This window comes from Papaver somniferum, chromosome 1, assembly GCF_003573695.1.
Source record: "Papaver somniferum cultivar HN1 chromosome 1, ASM357369v1, whole genome shotgun sequence".
NCBI lineage: Eukaryota > Viridiplantae > Streptophyta > Magnoliopsida > Ranunculales > Papaveraceae > Papaver > Papaver somniferum.
In genome coordinates, this window is record NC_039358.1 from 108,161,932 (window position 1) to 108,170,092 (window position 8,161).

The 8,161-nt window shown below is 35.2% G+C and overlaps 1 long non-coding RNA gene across 1 annotated transcript; it reads right to left on the reverse strand.

Moving 5' to 3' along the window:
• Positions 1 to 5,265: 5,265 nt before the first annotated feature.
• LOC113295952 lies at positions 5,266 to 7,411 on the reverse strand. Its single transcript, XR_003332955.1, has 2 exons — positions 5,881 to 7,411; positions 5,266 to 5,704 (listed from the first exon to the last, which is right to left on the reverse strand). It is a non-coding gene; the product is annotated as an uncharacterized LOC113295952 (long non-coding RNA).
• Between the last annotated feature and the right edge of the window lie 750 nt (positions 7,412 to 8,161).

An 8,161-nucleotide genomic window follows, 5' to 3' on the forward strand; every position in this document is an offset into this window, starting at 1 on the left:
TGAAATATCACAAGTTGTGCGTTGTATCGATCAATGGTGAAATCCCAACCTTTGGTTGTTGATTGGAAATTGATTGACACTAGGATATTGGTCTTTGGTATCATCCAAGTTATCTCTCTTGCATTTGATAAAGACTCGCAGATTTCCATTTGCTTGAGTATAGATCAAATCGAGAGATTGAGATATTAACTCTTTGATATACTTTTATCAAGATTGAGTTTGTCTAGTTGATTCTCTAGAAAGTATATTGGAGTTAGTCCATACAGATTGCTAATCGAAATATTGGGTAAGGTTGTTAGACCCCCGCTTTTTTCAATTATTTTCGATTTGATTTGACTGACTAACAGTTGTTGAACTTTGATTGCACCTTGTTTGTTTATTCTTGAGAATATTCTCTTCTGATATAAGATTCACTCAAACTAAAGTTTCGACGGGATCTTTAGAACTGCTTATAGATCTAAAGAAGTCTTATGATAATCCATTGTTAAAAGACTCCGTTCTACGCGTGAATGATCACAATAGATTCAAGTTGTGGTGTGCAAGTGTTTATTGAAGATTAAAGAATATTTGAAGACAAAGAAGATTTCTTATTGGGTTCATTATCTTTGGTGTGCACAAAACTTGATCCGCTGGGATCCAAATATAATCGGTTTATCCTTGATAGATTTGATTGATTAGTTGCGTATATCGGCATCACTATATAGTATCTTGGTAGATTCTGTATTTGATTCCAAAATCTAAACTCTGCTACTTTGGTAGTTGTTGGATAGATAGATCTAAACCCGACAAAGGAGTTTATTGGATTAAACAGAAGAGCCTTTGTCTAACTCATATCATTGAGATTGAATAGAGTTGTTACCGAACCGATTTGTTGTTCCTTTACTGTTTGGAATAAGAACCAAAGGAATTGTTCCAGTGCGTGCACTTATCGAATTTCAGAAGCGCAAGGATACTGAAGAAACTAGGTGAACTATAGGTTTAGTTGCTTGGTCTCAACTATACGAAGTTGGTTTGATTTTGCATAGCGGCTTAATTCTGAGAGTATTCAATTCTGGACTAGGTCCCGGGATTTTTATGCATTTGCGGTTTCCTCGTTAGCAAAATATTGTTGTGTCATTTACTTTTGTTTTCCGCAATTATAATTGTTGTAATTATAATTTAAAGTAAATTACAGAAACGTTAACTTTGTATTAGTTGATAGTGATCCTATAGAGTTAGGTTAAGTCCGAACCTATTATCAAGTAATCACACTTTGATTGTTGTATTTTCTCGATCTCGTATCTATAGACGATCACACAAAGTGTGAATACTGATTCGTTGTATTGTCTCGACTCAGTCCGTAGACAATCACTTTCGATAAGAGGACTTATAGGTGGAAAAGTTTAAGATTGTGGTATATTTGGGTACCCTCGTCTTTTCAATTAGTATCAGAGTCGGCAAACACGAAAAGATCTAACAATCTGTGTTTGGTGCGATCCAACCTATAAAAATTGAATCTATGTCTGATTCAGTTAACGCAGAGCAAGAAGATGATATACTTCAGAAAGGATATTTCTTTTCAAAACCTGATAAACAACTCAACACTGTTAGTTCACTGGTTGGGCACAACTCGGGAAATATTAACCATGATGGGTTAATAAGAAAACTGTTAGAGCATAGCTCGGTTGAACCCACCAAGCGTTGGTATGTCAAGTTTGGTTGTCATATTTTAGTGAATCAAAACTCATTTAAGAGTCGCTTGATTATGTACTAGAGTCAACTTCATATAGGTTAGCTTGAAAGTATTAGGATATGAGACATTACAAGTATTGCGAGGACTTGAAGAAGTGAAGAAGTAAGAAACTACAACGACAACATCATCCTTCCACTTGAGGTTAGTGATATTTGACTTGAACTGTTTCATTCCCTAACTTATCTTTCAAGTCGTGCATATTGAAAACAAAACTGCGAAGCATGAACACTCTAGATAGACATAGTATTAAGGAATACAATACGAGGTTTATTGCTTAACCATTAAACTTTGCAGATAAGACATCGACATAATCGTTAAAATGCTATTGTGATTATGTATGGGTATGAGGTGAGTATTTCATCCTAGGAAACAATGTTTTACATGTGTTTTAAGGAAGTAAGTTCATAAACTTGTTTATGAATCGAAAAGGAAATCGCCAGGCGTTATTGGGATTGTTATTCATTGCATATCTTGTGAACATCCAATATGTGTGATTTAGTATAACCACTCATGACTTGTTTGTGTTCTTGGTAAAACTATTCACAAAGGCCTGACTTATGTATTGGTATGACTTTTATTAGTGAAACCGATCTTAAGTAATCACCTGAGATGGTATAATCGAGTTTGTGATTTGTGGTTGACTGAATCTGGGTAAAGGGGAAGCGATCCTAGTAAGAGGTGCAACACATCACAAGGGGAATCGATCCTTGTATGAGGTGCAGCAAGGTTTATAGCAGAAAGGGGAACCGATCCTATGGACATGTGCAACACGTTTTTAGGAAAAGGGGAACCGATCCTATGGACATGTGCAACACATATAAGTTAGATACCATATATATGTGGGGAACCGATCCTAGTACCTAGTCAACTGAACTTTGGAAAGCTAGTGTGACTATGCACAATACTGACATGGAGGTAGAACCGAAACTTGTTTTAGTAGAACCGTTAAACCCATGATTTGTGATTGAGTGTTCTTGATCAATCACATAGTTCTTGAAAGTCAGATGAACCAATTCTAAACTTGTTTGGAAGTGTGGCAAAATCGGTTTCAAGGGTGTAACTATGAAAGGGGACTTACAAAGTAAGGATGTCGACACATTTTGAACACAAGCGGTAATGTTTATCTTTTATTGTTCAAAGTTATTCCTTAATAGCTACAGAAATAAAATCCCAGGATCGAAACATAAATAAGTTAAGAATCTTTTAATTAAGGTCTTAATTTTATTTTAGGAAAATGAGAATTATTAATGTGCATTTACTAGTTGAGATTTTCCAAAGAGATTTTCGGTCATTATTTTGGACAGAGCATTTCCAGGAATTATGGAAACCAAATTTGGAATATATTGAATATCTTTGAGAATATTTTTGGTTTTGGAAATTCCTTGGTGTCCAAACTTCCTTGTCTATAAATACTTGAAGTTTGCATTTCTAGCAAACTAATCATTCGTGACAGCAAACTTCCTCGGTTGTGTTGTTACTGGTGAAGCCGCCTATTCGGAGAGGAGAGTAACCTAATTAGGCGAAATCTCTTACAGCCGCTCAATTTAAAGTCTTCTTTGGGATTGAGAAGCTCTACGAGTACCGTTGGTGGGAAACTAGATAATTGCGGTTTATCTTGTGTTTTCGTTGGATTTGATTGACTAACGGTGGTTGAACTTTGATTGCACCTAGTTTGTTTATGCTTGAGAATGTTCTCTTCTGATATAAGATTCACTCAAACTAGATCGAAGTTTCAGCAGGGATCTTTAGACTGTTGTTAGTTCTAAAGACGATCTTGTGATAATCCATTGTTAACAGACTCTGTTCTGTACGTGATTGATTACAAGAGATTCAAGTTGTTGTGTGCAGGTGTTTATTGAAGATCTAAGAAGATTTGAAGACAAAGAATATATTGAAGATTTCTGATTTGGGGTTCATAATCTTTGGTGTGCACAATACTTGTTTCGGTATAAGAGGATCCAACTATAATCGGTTTATCCTTGTGGTAGATTGGATTGATTAGTTATGTAGATCGGCATATACAATTCTTTGTGATTAAAAGTATTGATTGCAAAATCTTAACAATTACTTAGGTAGTTGAACATAAGATAGATCTAAGAACCTGACGAAGGATTTTATGTTAAGATAAACAGAAGAGCCTTTGTCCGACTCACATCACTTGGTTGAAAAGAGTTGTTACCAAACAGATTTGTTCCTTTACTGTTTGGAATACGAACCAAATGAATTGTTCCAAGTACGTGACTTATTCATCAGTTGGAGGCGTGGGAATACAGACGGTTTAGTTTCTTGGTCTCAACTATACGAAATTGGTTTAATTTTGTGTAGCTGCTTAAACCTGAGAGTATTCAATTCTGGACAAGGTCCCGGAGTTTTTCTGCATTTGCGGTTTCCTCGTTAACAAAATCTTGTTGTGTCATTTACTTTATATTTCCGCATTATAATTGTTTTATTATAATTAAAATAAATTACACAAACGTTAATTCCTATTTACTTGATAAGCAATCCTATTGAGTTTGGTTATGTCCGAACCTTTTTATCAAGTAAACATACTTCGTTGTTGTATTGTCTCGATCTCGTATCCATAGACGATCACACAAAGTGTGAACCGATTAATTGCATTATCTCGACTCAGTCCATAGACAATCACTTTCGGAGAAAAAACTTATAGGTAGGAAAAGTTTTAGCTTGAGGTATATTTGGGTACCCTCGCCTTTTCAATTGGTATCAGAGCGGACAAACACGAAAACACCTAACAATCCGTGTTTGGTGCGATCCAACCTATAAGAATGAATCTAATAAGTGATTCGGTTGACGTATCTCAAGATTTGAGTAAAACTCGTCCAGGGTTTAACTTTAAAAAATGCTTAGAAGGGATGTCTTCTGCAAGCTCTACCTACTCTTCTGACAATATGTCTCAGTGTTCTCTCGAAGAGGTTAAGTTAAGCCCTGTAACGGACAGAAGATTTTGACTCCCGTCGAATCGGGATCCGACTCTACTGGCAAGCACAAACCTTCCATCACGTCACTCGGAAAAATGAAACATACATCTACTTCTGAAATCTAGCAACAAAGAGAATCGAGACTCGCAATTTATAAAATACAAATATGCACGAAAACAAAACAGAACCCATTTTTTTGTTATTTTGTAATAGAAAAATTAAAATGCAATAAAATCATCATGTTTTATACTCACGGAAATGTAAGTTATCAGTTCAAGTGCTCACAAAAAAAATCAAAAACATCACCAGCCTATTTACTTATGTGAGCAAGAGTTTTATTTTAACAAATCAAAGTAGTATATAATGCCACAAAAAAGATATTAAAGATTAAAGAACAGTGAAGGAGCATTCGCATGGTGTAAACATAAAACACCCACTCAATCCAGACGCATGTATATACGTTTACGCCTAAAACAGTTCAAAGAGTGTCTAATATGAACATAATGAATTCATTGCAAGGATGAGACAAAATACATGTTTGGATTCACAAGAGATGAATAGATTTATACAAGCTATATACTGGGTACATGTACGTAGCAAATAATGATTTCACAGGAAAATGAATATAAGTAGCTATTAATTACACTTAGAAGTTCACTGTACAGATCCTATCTTAGATTAAACAAATGCCAAAAAGAACAATGGTAAAGAATGTAGTCCGTAAAGCCAAAAGCCAAGAACATCTAGGCAACAAAATGAATTCAGAAACTAGTCTGTATAGCCCGAGACCAGACCAATTATACACGAAACTGACAAGTTTTCAATTTAAAACATATAAAGATCCTGTAGAAGCCAACATATATATAACATCAAAGTGCAATAGAAATGACATGGGATCAAATCAAGCGAACTGAAACTACCCAGATACCCCCCGTGATATACAATATCATAAGCTTAGAAAATACTAACTTTCCAAGCGATAAAGCCTTCCGTAAGCTCTGCCCGGCTTACTATCGCAACTTCTCTCCGTACTCTGCGGGGGGAAAAACAAAACAAAACGGGGTGAGCGAATGCCCAGTAGGGATTACAAAATAATGTGCCGATTGTAAAGCAATCAAAAGGTAAATCAAACTAACCAAGTTGAGCATGAAATATAAATCCGTAAGCAAGGAGCAACAACAATGATTAAGTAGAGAAAGGAATACTTACGCAAATACCGTTTAAACAAGATTCAGAACCATAAATAAATTTACTCTACTATTCATGGCCAGTGTCACCGTCAGGGTAGTTCTGGTTACCAGCCATCGTTGCCGCAACGATCTTCCGGGTTGCCACCGAGGTGGTGGGGTGCCATTTAGGTCTGACGTTCCTAAAGTAGAGTCATCTAGTTTCCAAATACGTTGTCACAAAGAAAACATCCACGAAGCACAATGTTATGGAGATCTCACAAATTCTTAACTACATCTTGCGCAAATGCATTGGCAGCAATCACATGATTAGTAAATCGGATTTTACTGAACACAAAAACTGTATGAGAGTAAGAATCACTTACCACGAAACACGATATAGAATCCATGGTCAATGAAAACAATTCAAAATACCGAAAACGTTGAGTAATTATGTCATAGGTAAGCACTCATTGTAAGTCCTCAAATATAAAAACAATTTCACATTTCAGAACTTAATAAAAATTAACCTTTCATAGGGAAAAGTATAAATAAGAAAAACATCTAGTATGAGTGGGTACAAAATAGAAAAACCACTAGTGATCAGTTAGTTGGAAAAGAGTACCAAATGAGCAGAAAGATGAGACCCAATTTGGAAAATCAATGGATCAACTATAGACATATAGTTAAGTTTTCTTACAAAATAAAACGCAACATGACAAGGGTTGGTCAGCTGCTTACTAAATGCAAGGATAAAACGTATAAAACAATTATGAAATTTAATGTCAAAGCCATTGTATCCTTGGGCACATGCACCATTATGAACAAAGTGGCATTTCTAAGATGGAAATTTAAAAAGGCTACGATTATAACTAACATTTTTAGTCGTAGATCATTTACCGCCGACCAACATCGAATTTAGATATAAATCAGGAAACCAAAATAAATCTGTTTAGAACTCAAGCCGCATTTCGAAGATGCAGTTCATTGGGTAATTTTAGCAAACAGACAACGGCTAGTTTAAAAGAACAGTATAAGACTTGATTAGGATGGAAAAATAAAATTTGGATGTCTGTAGAAACATTTTTAGTCTTCAGAAAACCATTTATTCAAGCTTTAAGAGTTAACTAAGTAAAATTGATGGATTTCAAACCGTGTTCAAAATTAAACACAGTTCAAGGAAACCAAAAACATGGGTACTTGAAGAAGGTATATGGGAAAAATTCATCGAGTTCATGGTAAAGAAAATAATCCAAATCATCAATCAAAATTTGCATGAATCGTATTACTTAAGAAAAATGTATTTGCAATAACAGAACACCGAATTAAAGTAGACACTAAACTCAAGTAGCTGTCAATTGCAAATTTTGAAGGTAAAGAAATATTAAGGAAAGAAAACATCAAGTGAAAAATTGAGAGAAAACCCCCTACCTGTGCACAGTCCAATCTCTAGCCAAAATATGGAGACTTGACCACAGATTTGAGACAAGATTTCTTCCCTTGCTTGCGGCGGTGGTGAAGCGATAATTACAAAGGGAGAAGGAAGAAGATAGTGGGCAAAGAAAACGATGAAAAGTTTGTCTTCTGTTCAAACTTGTTTCGGGAAACAAAGATAAAAGGGCTTTTTAATAAAGTGGCCACCTTTTCGACACATAATTAAGAAATTGGCCGTTTTTTTTTTGAATCTTTTTATAAAATAGCCGAGATAGAATTTTTCCGTCCCGTTTTTAAAAAAAACAGTAATGGCAGTTAAGTTAACACGAGTCAAGGGTATTTTAGACCTTTTATAACCTAGTCAATCCGCGACTCAATCGTGTTAGAGAAAAGCACTCATCTTCTTCTTCTGTTCTTCTCCTGTAATTTTCATTTCCATGGAACGCTAGCAAATCATTGAAATCAAACCAAATTGAACAGAAATCCAATGAATGATTACCCGAAATTTGTCTACGTCTCCCGAATTAACCTATCTTAATTGAAAAAAAAAAATCATCTAAGAAATGAACAATTATGAACCCTTACTCGAAACCAACAAGAACCCATCTCTAAATTCTTCAAAAGCCCTCAATTCATCTCTTTTAATTCGTCTTTGGATTTAATTCGTTTCATAATCTCAAATCAACATCATCCCATCTGTTCTTCTTTTTATAAGAATTGCAGCAGAGCTTCTTCCCAAACCCGTGACCATATTCATCATCATGACCTCAATCTTCTTCTTAATCTTGATTCACTAGAGCATCGAATCCCCATATTCAGAATCTCTCCATCAAATCCTTCGATTCCCCCAAGATATGAGATCGATTCGACAGCAGAAACAACAATTCTTT